The 16396-nt window shown below is 42.9% G+C and overlaps 2 pseudogenes; one reads left to right on the top strand and one right to left on the bottom strand.

The window, feature by feature from the left end:
• Positions 1-1542: 1542 nt before the first annotated feature.
• Positions 1543-1723, top strand: LOC148778634 (COMM domain-containing protein 6 pseudogene; annotated as a pseudogene).
• Positions 1724-12982: 11259 nt separating this feature from the next.
• On the bottom strand, positions 12983-14727 carry LOC129538024 (heterogeneous nuclear ribonucleoprotein A1 pseudogene; annotated as a pseudogene).
• Positions 14728-16396: the final 1669 nt, after the last annotated feature.

Raw genomic sequence — 16396 nt, 5'->3', positions numbered from 1 at the left:
CTGTTTCCACGCGGCAGAGAGCAAGGCTAGAGAAGTCCTGGACCCAGCGCTGGCCAGCTTTCTCCGACTGCGCTCCCAACACCCGCTGGCAGTCATCTGTACTCTCTGTGCTGCAATCTTCCTCATCCGTAAGTGACAAGACCTTCTTTCCCAGCCAGTTTCTGGCACAGCGCGGACTCCAGCGGCTCACTCAGTGAAAGCAGCAGAACGCTAGTTTTCTGATACCTAGGCTCGTCCTGTGGTCACTGGAAGACTCACTAGGGAAAAAGAATGAACTCACTGGCAAGTCCTATTGAGAAAGGAAATACTGTGAGGACTTCTCTGGTCGTCCATTGGCTAAGACTCCACATTCCCAATGCAGGGGACCTAGGTTCAATCCGCGGCTAGGGAATTAGATCCTACGTCATGCAACTAAGAGTTCACACCAACTCTGTCTCTTGGGACTGACCCTGGCAGAATATATTTCATGCCTCTCCTCTGTCAGTGGCACTGCTTTGAGGCACATGTATCATGATTTATTCAACCAGGTCTTCTGTGGGTGGATGTTTAAAATCCTTCCAGTTTTCACTATTAAACATTATATTGACATAAATACAGTTGTTTATTTACCCTTGTGAACTTTTGTGAGTCTCCAAGATCTAGTCTTAGAAGTAGAATTGTTGGATCAGAAAGCATTTACATTTTAAGTTTTGGCTGCTGCTGCTACTGCTGCTAAGTCACTTCAGTTGTGTCCGACTCTGTGTGACCCCATAGACGGAAGCCCACCAGGCTTCCCCATCCCTGGGATTCTCCAGGCAAGAATACTGGAGTGGGTTGCCATTTCCTTCTCCAGTGTGTGAAAGTGAAAAGTCAAAGTGAAGTCGCTCAGTCGTGTCCGACCCTTAGCGACCCCACGGACTGCAGCCTACCAGGCTCCTCCATCCATGGGATTTTCTAGGCAAGAGTACTGGAGTGGCTTGCCATTGCCTTCTCCGAGTTTAGAAGAAGTTAAAACTTAACTCTTTAGAAGAGTTAAAACTTCTTCTAAGTTTTGACAGTGATTATCAAATTATCCCCCCCCCCCCAAATCTTGTCAGTTAACATATCTGCAGAAATTTAATGAAAGTCGCTGTTTCCCCAACCTTATATTCAGAATGTGTCCTCAAACTTTTCAGACCTTGCTAGGTATCTTTTTTTGCTTGAATTTGCAAATTTTTAATGATCGATTAGGTTGAGAATTTATCATATGCTTATAACCAAGTGTATCCCTTCTCTGAGAAAACATTTGTATCCTTTGTCACTTTTCCACTAAACATTTTACCCTTTTCTTTGAAAATGTTCTTTGCCTATGAGAACAAAAACAATCATTAATTTTAGGGTCTAAGAAGACTCAAGCTTAATGGTGTGGACAATTCAAAACTGATGATGCGATGGCCCCAGGAGCTTCCACCTGAGTGAGTGGTGAGAGCCCTGGACCCCACAAAGGAGGGGTCTAGTGAGCCACAGATGGATGCTAAGTCCAAGGTCACCAACTAACTCGCAGAGTTTCAGTGGAGGCTGAGTATGGCTGTGAGCTTGGGCAGCTGCAGATCACTTAAGTATCCTTATGTTACAGTGATGCTCGAGGTGGCAGATCATTCAGGCCAAGTAAAGGCCAAGTATGTCCTTTGAAATGACAGTTCCACAGTGTCAGGATTTCTACAGACAGTTCAAGGAAATTGCTGCAATTTTTAAAACTGTGTGAAAACTGATTACTTGGTTGATGAATTGCTACCATCATTCTAAAATCATGGACTTCACTTTCTGCAACAAAACTGCCTAAGGATCAAATGATATTTATTGAATGAAAATTGCACCTTTGATTTTCCATTTTTCTTAAATAATAAAAGAAATCAGATAAATGGAGGCATTGGGGGCGGGAGGAGACGGGGACGACAGAGAATGAGGTGGCTGGATGGCATCACTGACTCGATGGACATGAGTTTGAGTGAACCCAGGGACTGGTGATGGACAGGGAGGCCTGGCGTGCTGTGATTCATGGGGTCGCAAAGAGTCGGACATGACTGAGCGACTGAACTGACCTGAACTGAAATGAACCCTTAAAAATGAAAACTATTTGCAAATGGAAAATGATTCTGATATAATACTGAGTGAAATAAAGCCAAAATGTAAACTATCTGCATGCTAAAAGCAACCATGGAAAAATATACATGCAAATAGTTTCATGCAAGTGGCCTCTTCCTGGAAGAGAATATGGAAAAGTGAAAACAATGGTGTGTAAGAGAGGTAAAATTGCGGGAGACTCTTCCATTGAAAAACAATGAACAAATCGAGAGATAAAGTCTAGGGAGCTGGAGAGGGGGGGAGCAGGGTCTTTAGGAGTGAAGGAGCTTGCTATGTGTTGTCTGATGTACTGGCCTGTGCAAGACCCGCAAAGGACCACCCTCACACAAACCTTGCACTTCCCAGCATCAGTCACTGGCCTATGACTCATGGTATTTTTCATGGCTATGTATGTTTTAAATCTAGTTTTCTTAATATTTTTTCTGATTTGACTTTGAATATAATCATTCCTTCTACTTGGTTGCTTAATAGCAATATTTTGCTAGTACTAGTTTCTTAAATGCATATAAAAATTAATAGAAAAATATTAATATAAAATTTTTTTCATCAAAGTCTCTGCAATCACCTCATCACCTCCAGGAATACATCACAGACCAGGGAACATAGGAGACTAGAGGAACTGCTTTTTTGCTTGAAACATTGATTCTGTTAATAAACTAAGTTTAGACAAGATTCTAATCAGCAGAGATACTTCTGGGACATAACCTCTTTGTGGCTTTGCTTCTGAGCCCTGTGCTGGGTTAGCAAGTCTGCAAATGGCTAGAAGCTGCACTGAACAAGCACTGGCCCCTAGCTCCGGCACGATTCTCAGCAACAGACATCAGCCAGAAAAGCCAGGAGATATGTTGCAGGAAAGGGGACCCTTTCCAGGGACCAAAAATTGGTTCTTGTCTAACACTCAGAAATGAATTGTCCAAGGAGACACATGTGCTGACAAAGCAAAAGACTTTATTGGGAAGGGGCACCCGGGTGGAGAGCAGGAGGGTAAGGGAACCCACAGAGCATGACTGCTCTGTCAGGTGGCTCACAGTCTTGGCTTTTATGGTGATAGGATTAGTTTCTGGGTTGTCTTTGGCCAATCATTCTGACTCAGGGTCCTTCCTGGTGGCACACACATGGATCAGCCAAGATGGATGCCAGCAAGAAAGATTCTGGGAGGTGGTAGGACACATGGCATCTCCTTTTGACCTCTCTGGAATTCTTCCAGTTGGTGGTGGCTTGTTAGTTCCGTGTTCCTTACCAGAACCTCCTGTCGTAAAATAACTCATGCAAATGGTTACTGAGGTTTCCGGCCGGAGTGGGTGGTTTCAGTCAGTGTGGTTCTCCTAAAAGTCAGAGATGACAGTTAGGCTAGCAAGAATTTATTCACAAGGATGGGAGAGGTTGTTTCTTTCCTTATAAAGACTGTTAGACCAAATTAAGTATTGGGTAAGATTTTTTGGGTAATAATTTTTTGGGTAATAATTTTTTGGAATTCTGGACCAAAACACCAACTCTGGAAGAACACTTAGAAACAAAGAGCACTTAGATGCAAGATCCAAATTTGGCTGCAGCTGCCCCAGTATCCAGAGCACTTGCAACCCTATTAACTGCAGCACGCCAGGCCTCCCTGTCCATCACCAACTCCTGGAGCCTGCTCAAACTCATGTTCATCGAGTCGGTGATGCCATCCAACCATCTCGTAATTACTATTTAATGCTAAAGGTGAGGATACTTGTCCTGTCTTCTATTTCTACATTATCTGGCTCCACTCTTTTCCTCAAGAAAATTAATGGATATACGGAAAGCCAGGGATATGTTAGCCTGGAGAATAAATCATTGTAAAAAAGGCTCTTTCCCAATCAAATGTCATTCAGTAGATTTTACTTATTATTTTTACCTTTTTCCCTCATTTGTTTGCATTAGCACACAGTTTCATCGACAACATTTTCCCCCAGTGATCTTAAAACTGGGATGAAGAAGAAGTGAATGTGATGAAGCTGGTTCACATTGTGGAAATGGCAAGCACAAGCTTGACTGTCCACAACAGCTGTTGCAGATGTTTCCACCACACAGCAGGGGGTGTCTGTGGGGATGACCCACCTCACACATTGGTCTGAGAGTCCCAGCAGGCAAAGCTCTACCTTATTGCTACTGAGTCCCTTGGAAATGAATTTTTACCTCTTCCTTTTGTGGCTTTGGTCAATGCTGAAAAATTCTCACTACCAGAAACTTTTCACATTGGTCTTTTTATCTGGTCTTATTTTCCATTTTAACCTGATGTTGAATATCCAGCATTTCTCAAGTTGAGGTAAGAAGCTGAGGCCTAGACAACACACTGTCTGTCTGTAAAGAGCATCCATGGGAGAGTATGACATCTGGATTCTCATACCTGCTCTCTTTCACAGGGGGGCTGCCAAGCAGAACAGTTTCATCAATTACCACCATGCTTATGTGAGTCACGGTGCCTTTGAAGAACACTGAATATCCTGTCTTCCAACAGAGGACAACATGGCTTAGTAAGGGAAACTCCCAGTGGAAATATAACAGATAGATTGCCACATTGGCCCATGTAGCACCCACAGTTGAATGAGGACTCACTCCCCCAAGCTTTTTCATGTATACTGCTTCTGATCCACACGCCTCCACCTGTGTTCTGCATGTTTTCTCTTTCCTTCATTGTTTGTGTTTTGTAGGGAAGGAGCATGTGATCATGTAAAGAAGTGGTACCAGATAAAACTATAGAAATACTGAAAAACGCACACACACAAAAGTGTGTACAGTGCAAAGAATCTCCCTCCTAGTTCAGACCCCAAACTGAGGCTCTCTCTTTAGCAAGCTTCTCATTCATCCTTTCAGAAATATTCAAGTGTGTACAAGTTGTGTGTATAACCCTCTTGTTTAAACACTGGGGCATTCTATGCTCATCGTTTTGTGTGTACAGTGTGACCTTGGCACTAACCAAGATGAGTCAGGCTTTCTTTGTGCACCCAAGGGACATGAAGGCAGGATCCCAGACACGGGTTATGAATGGTGGCTTGTGAACGCACAGAGAGCAGTGATGACTGCCAGGACCCAGGGTCACACAGGCCTGGTATCTGTTTTCCTTTTTGATCAGGATTAGGTAGATCCGGAGTATGCTGTAGATCAGTGTTTCCTCATGTAGGATGTTGCTTTAGTTTCTTGTTGCTGCTGTGACATATTACCACAAACTTAGTAGCTAAAAACAGCACAACTTATCTTACAGTTCTGTACTTCAGGAGTCTGACATTGCTCTCACAGGCTAAATCAAGGTGCTAACAGAACTGTGTTATATTCTGGAGGCTCTAGAGGGCCATTTCCTTGCCCTTTCCAGATTTGAGGCTGCCCGAATTCCTTGACTCTTGGCCCCTTCCTCCATCTCTCCAATCTTCAAAGCCAGAAGCATTGCATCTTCAGATCTCTCTTTCTGACCTTGCTTCCATCCTCATAGATCCTTCTCTGCCTCTTCCACATTTGAGGAGCCTTGTGATTCCATATCTTAAATAATCCAGGATAATTTCCCCTTTGCTGTATAACCTAACATATTCACAACTTCCAGGGTTTAGATAAGGACATGTTAGGAGGGCCATTAATTTGCCTACCCCAGATGTCAATTCGTATTACATGAAAAAGAGGAATGAAGTTTTCTGTTGAAAAGTTTATTTTCAAATAAACATAAGAGACTTTGCTACCCTAAGGGACACTGCATCTTTTCAAAAGAGTTCTCCAAAGTGATGTGGTCTTGTGTCAGATCAACACCTACCCTCCACACCTGCCTGAAACCCAGGAAGCCACCTGAAAGCCACAGGCTAGGGCTTCCTGACTAGGAGGCCAGTGAGACAGCACTGGGACAGCTGTTCCCACCTACTCCAGCAGGTCTCCAGGGAGGGCCCCCGCCCACCGACTCTGTGCTTCTGGCGGCCCAGGCTGCAGCCACCTCCGGTGCAGACCTACAGACTGTGCAATGCCCTGTTAGAAGCTCTTCTCACCCCAGTGTTCTGGTGCCCTCCCGGTCACCTCAAGCAGACACGAGAGTTCACGTGCATCCACAGAGCTGCTAAGTGAAGCCCGCTCCCGTGAAGGCAGTGGTACTTTCTGAACAGTGGCTGTTGACCCACTAAATGCGTAAGATTGCCATCTTGCCATACCTACTCCTTGAAAGAGACTTCAGGTAATGGGGGCGTGGTGGTAAGACCAGCAGGCACAAAAACGGCTAGGACCTGGTGGGGGTGGGGTTTGCAGGGACAGAGCCAGGGGAGGGCAGTTTGCCCTCTCAGGGTGGGGATCCGTGGGTGGCCTGGTCGCTGGCCACTGCCCCTGATCGCCCCTGCACTTTGCCACCTTAGGGGACATGGTTCAGGCCCACCTGGTGGCCGCCCTAAAGCCCTTGCCTTCCTGCACCCACAGGAGTCCCTCTCCCGGCTTTTCGCCGACTTTCCTCCTAGCCCTTTCATGAGTTTCTTCTTTACGTAGTTCCTCTGCCAGTCCCTTGAAGAGTTTGTGTGTATCTCTGTGTGTGTATGTGTGTGTTTGTTGCACAGTCGTGTCCGACTCTTTGCTACCCCAGGGACTGTTTCCCGCCAGGCTTCTCTGTCGTTGGAATTCCCCAGGCCGGAATATCCGAGTGGGTATTCCCTTCTCCAGGGCAACTTCCGGAGCCAGAGATCGAACCCACGTCTCTTGAATTATAGTCAGATTCTTTACCATCTGAGCCATCAAGGAAGACTCTTATCAATTCCAGGGGCTTCCAAAGGTTGTTCTCCATTCTCCACAGGAAGAAAGGGTTTTCTTAGTTCATTTACAGCAACCCCACCCCCACCCCTGCCCCGCCCCTATACAAAATCAAAAGTTCCTGAGAACTATTCTTTCCCTTAACTGGAGAAGTGTTTTAATGTTTTCTGCTTTTTTTTTTTTTTCCTTTTTTTAACGCTGGTAATATTCCCCAAACTTGATTTCACAGTACACTGCGGGGTGTCCAGCAGCTTGGAAAGCACATAAGCCCTGGGTTACACCACTGGAGCTGTTTGCATGGAGTACTGTTCAGAAGGGAGTGTGTCCTGCACTTTTAGCACTGCCAGCCTTCCATCAGTGCCAGGATCTGTCACTGCCCCTGTGTGTGTATGCTATCATGCTTGGTTCTTGCAGATCTTGTGGTGAGGGTATTTCCTCCCCCATTTTTCAGACTAAGAAATTCACTCTTGGGTGTATAAAGTGCCTTCCTCAGGATCATGAAGTTACTTGGTGATGAAGCCCAGAAATACCAGCATCCTCTGCACTGAGTGCCATATGGGATTAGAGGACAGGATCCTGAGCAGCACTACTCACTAGAAATAAAATTCAACCCACGTTTTTGTATCTTCTAGTATCCACATTCGGAGAAGGCAATGGCACCCCACTCCAGTACTCTTGCCTGGAAAATCCCATGGATGGAGGAGCCTGGTAGGCTGCAGTCCATGGGGTCGCTGAGTCGGACACGACTGAGCGACTTCACGTTCACTTTTTCCTTTCATGCATTGGAGAAGGAAATGACAACCCACTCCAGTGTTCTTGCCTGGAGAATCCCAGGGACGGGGGAGCGTGGTGGGCTGCTGTCTATGGGGTCCCACAGAGTCGGACATGACTGCTGAAGTGACTTAGCAGCAGCAGTATCCACATTGCTGCTGCTGCTGCTAAGTCACTTCAGTCGTGTCCGACTCTGTGTGACCCCACAGATGGAAGTCCACCAGGCTCCCCTGTCCCTGGGATTCTCCAGGCAAGAACACTGGAGTGGGTTGCCATTTCCTTCTTCAGTATCCACATTAGAAAAGCAAAAAAGAAAGACCTGGAATTACTTTTAATAATGTATTTTATGTAAACAAATGCATCAAAAATATCATTTAAACATGTAATTGACACACACTTGTTATATTAATACATTTTACTTATCTTAAAAATTTGGTGAGAATTTTCACTTACAGTACATCTCAATGCCTCAGGTGGGTGGTGGCTGCCACCTTGGATGCCATGGCTCCAGAGACACAGTTTCTGGGCTTGCTCCTGATTTTGTCAGGCACACTATTACCATCTCAATGTATCCATTTTTCTTGTGTAGAAAATGGAGGCAAAGTATCAGTTTCATAACGTTGTGGAGAAGATAAAATGGGGAGAACCCATTCCGACAAATGGTTCATCATAGCCTCACAATTTTTAAGGCTATTTGCATAACTGTTGGATTCAGGAAGATTTTGGAGTCCGATCCGCTTAGGTTCAACCACCACTCAAACCTGTCCAGCTGATTTGAGGCTGATCACTTCCTCAAGCCTGACTCCTCATCTGCAGCCTATGACCTTCGAGCAGTGAGCAGCTGCTCTTCTCTCCTTCCTCTCCTGGTCTCCTCTCTGGCTCAGATTGCACCTCTTAGATTTTCAGTTAAGTCAGCCCATGAACATGTCCTGACTCAGTATCATGGATTTGCCAGATTACAAATGAATTTGTTCTGCACTGCCTTACAGAGGAGTTCCTTCAGATGTAAGAGAGCCACTGGGAAGGGGGCAGACAAAGCTTAGCAAGGCGATGCAGATTACAATTATCTAGAGAGATCATTGTTTAAAAAAACACCCACATTTGCCAACAAAGGTCCGTCTAATTAAAGCTATGGTTTTTCCAGTAGTCATGTATGTATATGAGAGTTGGACTATAAAGAAGGCTGAGCACCAAAGAATTGATGCTTTTGAACTATGGTGTTGGAGAAGACTCTCGAGAGTCCCTTGGACTGCAAGGAGATCCAACCAGTCCATCCTAAAGGAAATTAGTCCTGAATATTCATTGGAAGGACTGATGTTAAGGCTGAAACTCTAATACTTTGGCCACCTGATGCGAAGAAGTGACTCATTGGAAAAGACCCTGATGCTGGGAAAGATTGAAGGTGGGTGGAGAAGGGGACGACAGAGGCTGAGATGATTGGATGGCATCACTGACTCAATGGGCATGAGTTTGAGTAAACTCCGAGAGCTGGTGATGGACAGGGAGGCCTGGTATGCTGCAGTCCATGGGGTCGGAAAGTCAGACACAACAGAGCGAATGAACTGAACTAAATCGAAGGGAGCATTTCAGACCAACTAACCAGGACCTCTGGAAATTGGGCCAGTCCCACACAGAGGATGCCAGTGAGAACCAAGGTGAGAAGCTCAGCTTTTCAGTCATTCTCAGAAAGGCATGGAATATAGTTTTGCTTAGAAAGTACTAGATGATGACTAGTCAGGAGACATTGTTTCCTTATCTGTGTTTTCATGACTTCCAAAGTTCTGACAGTGTGGCCCACTACCAGAACACTGGGTGAGAATTGAGAGGTTTGGGATCTCTAATGTCCTGTCTGGGTAAGTACTTTGCTGTAAACATCTTTTTTTTGTTGCTGTTGTAAACATCTTTGCCACAAACATTCTTGTCAAATAACTGATAAGGCAATTTTACCTTAAAAGCTAAAGTAATAATAAATAAGTAGTGTATGTATCCATGGCAATACTGCACAAATAACTGATTTTATTCTGTGGATTGTACCTAAGCACTAATCTTCCAGGCCTTTTGTTCACAGTGTTTTATAAATATATTTTTTTACTTGTTGATTTGTCATTGCACGTTTTCACTGAAATGTCTTCCTTCCTTAAGAGAGGTGTCAGTTCTCAAACACTGGGATGTGTGTCTGTGCCTTCTCTGCATTGCACTGTGAACTCCTCTACAGTGCTTGTTCTTGGTAGATTGTCATATGTTCGTTGATAGACATGCTAAAGTTCTATGGGAAATGTGGTTTCAACTCTGTGCCTTCAAGACCCTTGGCCTCTTTCTCATGCAGTGTAGTGTGTTTCAAAGTAAACCAGCTTCTGGGGCAGGTCATTGTCATTTGTCAGCTTGATAAACCACTAATAATGTCATTAACTGGAAGAAATCCTAATGGATTTCAACCAATTGAAACTAAACTGCCAAACAGTTATTTTATCTTTCATGGAAAAAATGCCTTATGGCCTATTAGTTATGAGGCAAAAATGTTTGCAGCAAAATGCTTTGGCTGAAAGTACCTAGAACCCTCTAATAGAGTTTTGTTTAGCTGTGTTACAATTTGTCTACTGTTTTGGGGTTAAAAAACTGAAGTCTAGCTAAATTTAGTAGCTTACCTAAAAGAAAATTTTACATTAGTTTGATTTTATTACAAATCATTAAATTATAAATATACAAATAATTAACTAAAACCACTCCATTGATTTTATTTGTAATGCCAAGCATCCTTCTGGAAGCATCTTGTTATATAGGGTGAAGGGATTCTTGAGTCCATGGTGTTCTGAAGTCCTGCATCATAAGAAGGCTTGATGTCTTCTTCACAATTTACAAAGCAATTTTTCCACTGATTTTCTCCAAATGCAGATCTTATTATGTCCAGTCACAGAAACGTGAAAGGTGCTGTCAGCGTGATTAGCAAGGTCACATGAAAGCTGTGGGTGAACTGCTGTTCAGAAACCTTATTGAGCTCTGACGCCCCCTGGCCTGTTCACCTCCTCACCTCACTTTTCTTATCTGTAAAATGAGGGCTGTAATGATTATTGTGGGCTTCTCTGGTGGCTCAGTGGTAGAGAATCCACCTGCCAATGCAAGAAATATGTGTTCAGTCCCTAGGTCAAGAAGAACTCCTGAAGAAGGAAATGGCAACCTACTCCAGTATCCGTGTCTGGGAAATCCGAGAGGAGCCTGGGCAGAGAAGCCTGGAGAGCTCCAATCCATGCGGTTGCAAAAGGGTTGGACACGACTGAGCGATTAAACAACAACAACAACAGAGGAAGTAAATTCCTTCCAAAATAGAGTCCTCGCCACAAAACAGAGAAGATAGCAAGCAGTTTTACTTGTGAATATGCATATCAGTGTACAGTGCCTTTCAGGTTTTCTGCGAAGAGAGATAGCAAAGGATATTCTACCCACTTATACAGCTGAGCTGCCACAGCCATTCTATGACACCCTATTTTTAACCATGACAGATATAAACTCTCACAGTTAATGCACCTCACTTTCCCATTAGAGGACTTGACAGCATCTCAACTCACTTGGAAATCAAAAAACTACTTGCACTAGTTAAATGCCTTTATCCAATGGAATCATAAATTTCTATTACAATCTTCCCTGCTAGCAGATGGTTACAGCTCCAGGAAAGGTACTTAGGTTGCACTCTACAATGCCAGGGAGAGTGAGGTGGCACCTCAGGTGTTTACATCTCAAAAGGGATGAACCCCAGACGATTGTGAAATAGTTCTGGGTTATAAAACTAGCAAGTGGCTTATCTTTACAAAAATTTATACAGATATCAAAAGATTCATAGTCATTAAGTTTCTCATAGAAATAGTCTAGGAAAGGGAGAAAACAGAAATAATTTGTTTAAAAATGTATCCTAACAGTATTAAATAAGATAATGTGTGTGATGCATCTAGCCCATAGAAAAAGCTCTATAACAAAAAATATTCAGAGATCATATGCTGAAGTAATTTTCCTTGTATTTATGTTCATTATATAGGATTTCTTGGATGTTGAGGAAAACTACAGCCTGATCACACAGGCTCTCAATCTAGAACTTTTGGGCCAGAAACTACCTTTTTTATCCTTTGGTGACTGGTGAGAGAGGGGGAGGTTGGGAACTGTTCGTAACTAATGTGCTAAGGGTGTCTTAAAATTCTGAGAGGTAAATATCATCACCCATGTGTGGATAAGATGAAACATGAGCCTTTCAAGGACCAGTCGAGATTGCATGAGTGGGAAGGAACTGACTACCTGACCCCAGGGGCAGACTTTCCCTCCACACCTAGGGGCTCCCCTAGGAACTGCCTGAGACCTTGGGTCTCTAACAGAGACCGTAACATTACTTCAGACTCTTCTAGAAATTTTGCTAAATGCTTAGGTTTAGTAGATACCCATTTTGGACATATAGACTGTGTTCCATCTTCAGATTTTTAATTCAATTAGCTATCAAGTTAAGAAGAAAAAAGAGAATTTTATTTGAGCCAAACTGAGGATTATAACTTGGGAGGCAGATTCTCAGAAAGCTCTGAGAACTCTTCCACCTGTTAGAAGTCGAAGGCATAGTCATATGCATTTTTGAGACAAAGATCATACATCAAAATGACATACTGATATTTTGCATAAAAGTCATCAAGGATACATACATACTGCAGGCAAACACATGCAAAGAGAGCAACAAGTCAGCATGACTCTTACAGAGCTAGGAAAAACTATCATTTTTTAAAGAAGGTATTAAATAATTTATTGATTACATATGATAATGGATTATTCACAAACTTCATTCCCATCTATAACTATATCTGGTACCATAATTCAACTAGATATATTGCATAGGATGTGCCAACAGTCATATTAATAACCAAAAACTCCATGACTCTTCTGGGGTGACCCTTTTAATGGTAAACTCCAGATCACAACATATTATCTGTCAGTTCAACTACATCAAAGTTTCTGAAGACAATGGTTTCTATACTCAAGCAGGTTGTAAATAAATTTTGAATAGAACCTGGCATCACCCTGAAGGAATTCTAACTTCACACTGTTAATGTAGTTTACCAAACTGTCTTCAGAGTAGACTAACTTTACACAGTACATTTTTTAAAAAGACACAGTTATTCAGCATCATAATCAAATTATTGCATTCGGCAATTAACAATATGGGTATCCAAGAAAACTACATTAAAACCCTTTTTTGGACTGCTTTACACTTAACACAGAACAGAAACTAAACTAACCTGTTATGCAGTTTGTCACACATAGAGTCCTCCAGTTTTTTTTGCCCATACACAGTGAGTCTTGTCTAAAACAAGTCTACTTTGTAGCAGTTAGGTCCTGCCACCACTGTGTTTCACTGAGTTGATAAATCTATTGTAACCTGTAGCTTCCCTGTGACTTCTCTGACTCTCCTGCTAAACTTTGTTTCCTGGCTGTAATTAAACCTTCTGCCACCACCATAACTACAGGTACTGCTGGAGCCTTGGCCAGGACTTCTGCCTCCAAAGTTTCCTCCTTTCATGGTTCCAAAATTTGAAGACTGATTGTTGTAATTGCCTAAAATCACTGTAACTTCCACCATATCCAAAATTGCTTCCATTACCACTGCCAAAACCACTTCCACCTCCTCTGTTGTTATAGATGTCATGGCTGCCTCTCCCACCATAGCCACTGCCCTGGTTTCCATAACCTTGTCCATCACTTCCACAGCCTCTGCTTTCTCCAGCATAACCAGGGCTGCCTCCTCCACAACTACCATGATTACCAAATCCATTATAGCCATCCCATGACCACCATATCCACCACTACCAGGGCTGCCACCAAAGCCACCTCAACCACTGAAGTTTCCTTCAAAACCAAAGTTGTCATCTCCACCAAAACCACCTGTGACCACCACCAAAGTTTCCAGAACAACTGTGACTTCCTTGGCTAGATGAAGCACTAGCGATTTCTTGCTTAGATAGGGCTTTCCATGCTTCACAGTTACGGCCATTCACAGTGTGTGTTAAGTCCCTTCAGTCGTGTCTGACCCTTTGTGACCCCATGGAATGTAGCCTACCAGGCTTCTCTGTCCATGAGATTCTCCAGGCAAGAAAACCGGAGTGGGTTGCCGTTTCTTTCTCCAGGGGATCTTCCTGACCCAGGGATTGAACCTGCATCTCCAGGTTTTCCTGTATTGGCAAGCGGATTCTTTGCCACTAGCACTACCTGGGAATTCCATTCACAGTGCGGTATATTTCTGAATGACTATGGAGTCATTGTCTACAGAGTCATGGTCATCAAAGCAAAGCCTCTTTTCACCACTGCCTCAATCATTCATGATTTCAATCACTTCCGATTTCCCACACTGTTCAAAATAATCTCTCAGGTGATGTTCTTCAGTGTCTTCTTTAATACCACTAATAAAAATCTTTTTCACAGTTAAGTGGGCACCAGGTCTTTGAGAATCTGCTTCTGAGACGGCCGTCTTTGGTTCCACAACTCTTCCGTCCTCCTCGTGTGCCCTTGCGCTCCTCTCTGCACCCACCTCCTGCACAGGGGCATATGTGAGAAGCCTGAAGCCTCTAGAGCGCTTGGTGTTTGGATCCCTTATCACCATGGATAGGCTGTGAGGGTTCCCCACTGCTCAAAATGGTTCGTGAGACTCGCATCAGTTTCAAAGCTCAAACCTCTGATGAAGAACTTCCCAAATTGGGCTCTTCAGGAGACTCTGACAGCAGTAGAGAGTGAAGATTTTAATGATACTTACCTGGTGGCGTCCATGGGCAGAAAACAGAATAGTGATTTAAGAAGTTTCAGTGCTAGTGTCAGAAGAAAAAATAAAAGCAATTGATCTTTAAAGTTGAGCAGGTGCTTCCGTCTTTGAGGAGCTCTAGTTAATGTGTAATGCAGACACACATTGCACATTAGGGGAGAAGGGAGGAGATCCAAACAAACACAGAGAGAGAATTTTATGCTAAAGCTTTTCTTGTCCTGCTTTAAAATATACACTTTATTTCAACATCTTTTGGTCATTAATCTTTTGATAGAAAGTATTAGTGATCAAATATTTGGTCCCCTGATACCAGAGTAGTTACTTACCTGCCCTGAATCCATCATGTCCCTCAATGCCCAGTCTTTATAGCTCAGTTCTCTCTGTTCTTTTAGGGGATTAATCTAGTGGAATGCTTGGCAGGGACTGATAGTCAATTCTAGGTTGTCCAATAGGATGTACACCAGTTTTATCCTCTATATGCCTTGTGCATGCCCATTGTTTTATATCAGGCCTCCCAGGTGGCTCAGTGGTAAAGAATCCACCCATCAAGCAGAAGAGGCATGTTTGAGCCCTGGGTCAGGAAGATCCCTTGGAGAAGGAAATGGCAACCTGCTCCAGTATTCTTGCCTGGGAAACCCTATGGACAGAGGAGCCTGGCAGGATACAGTCCATGGGGATTGCAAAACAGTCAGACATGACTTAGTGACTAAACACAACAACATAGATATGATCAAGTCATTTAGACATCATTATTTTAGTTGGAACTTTGAATATACATTGGGAGGCATAAGAGGCTGTTATTCTATAGATGATACAGGACACAGTCAATATAACTAACAACAATAACAAAGTCAGAAGCAGAGATTGAATCCATGAATCCCCAGAATTGACCCATCCACCCAAGATTTCATTTAGACTAGAAAGGGGATCCTTCAATGCAGAAATTTTATTTTGTATATGAGTCATTAAATGATTACATTAGAGAAGCACAACAATGTCTGGATTATAGTATGTTTTCCCCTGCAAAGTAGTTTCAAAAATCAAGAACCGTTTGGTTTTGCAATATTTTGTCATCATAGAAACTTCAGAATTAATTAAGTAGGTGAATTGAATGTAGGAAACAAACATGAAGGTTTATGCTGATGTGGAAACATTTTATAGATCATAGGAATATCTGAGAGTCAGTGATAAGAATTATGAAGGACTTACATTGGCCTTGTATTGACCAAAGAATCTGATGACAAACCCAACAGTTAAAACAGTTTTGCTGTCACCAAAAAAGATGTCCTTTTCATCATAGGGGATTGGAATACAAAATTATGAAATCAAGAGATACCTGAAGTAACAGGCAAGTTTGGCCTTGGAGTACAGAATGAAGCAAGGCAAAGGTTAGCAGAGTTTTGTCAAGAGAATGCACTGGTCATAGCAAGCATCCTTTCCCAAAAGCACAAGAAATACCTCTACACATAGACATCACTAAATGGTCAATACCAAAATCAGATTGATTATTTTCTTTGCAGCCAAAGATGGAGAAGCTGTATACAGTTAATAAAAACAAGACCTGGAGCTGACTGTGGCTCAGATCATGAACTCCTTACTGCAAAGTTCAGGCTTAAATTGAAGAAAGTAGGGAAAACCACTAAGTCATTCTGGTATGACTTAAATCAAATCCCTTATGATTGTACAATGGAGGTGACAAATAGATTCAAAGGATTAGATCTAGTGGACAGAGTGCCTGCAGAACTATGGATGGAGGTTTGTACCATTGTACAAGAGATAGTGACCAAAAACACCCCAAAGAAAAAGAAATGCAAGAAGGCAAAGTGGTTATCTGAGGAGGCTTTACAAATAGCTGAGGAAAGAAGAGAAATGAAAGACAGAGGAGAAAAGGAAATATATACCCAACTGAATGCAGAGTTCCAGAGAATAGGAGAGAGATAAGAAGGCCTTCTTCAGTGAGCACTGCAAAAAGATAGAGAACAATAGAACAGGAAAGACTAGAGACCTCTTCAA

Source organism: Moschus berezovskii, chromosome 2 (assembly GCF_049115385.1).
Source record: "Moschus berezovskii isolate FMDL1 chromosome 2, NW_MosBer_1.0, whole genome shotgun sequence".
Classification (NCBI taxonomy): Eukaryota; Metazoa; Chordata; class Mammalia; order Artiodactyla; family Moschidae; genus Moschus; species Moschus berezovskii.
The sequence above is the reverse complement of the archived record's forward strand: the minus strand, read 5'-3'. Positions and strand labels throughout refer to the sequence as shown.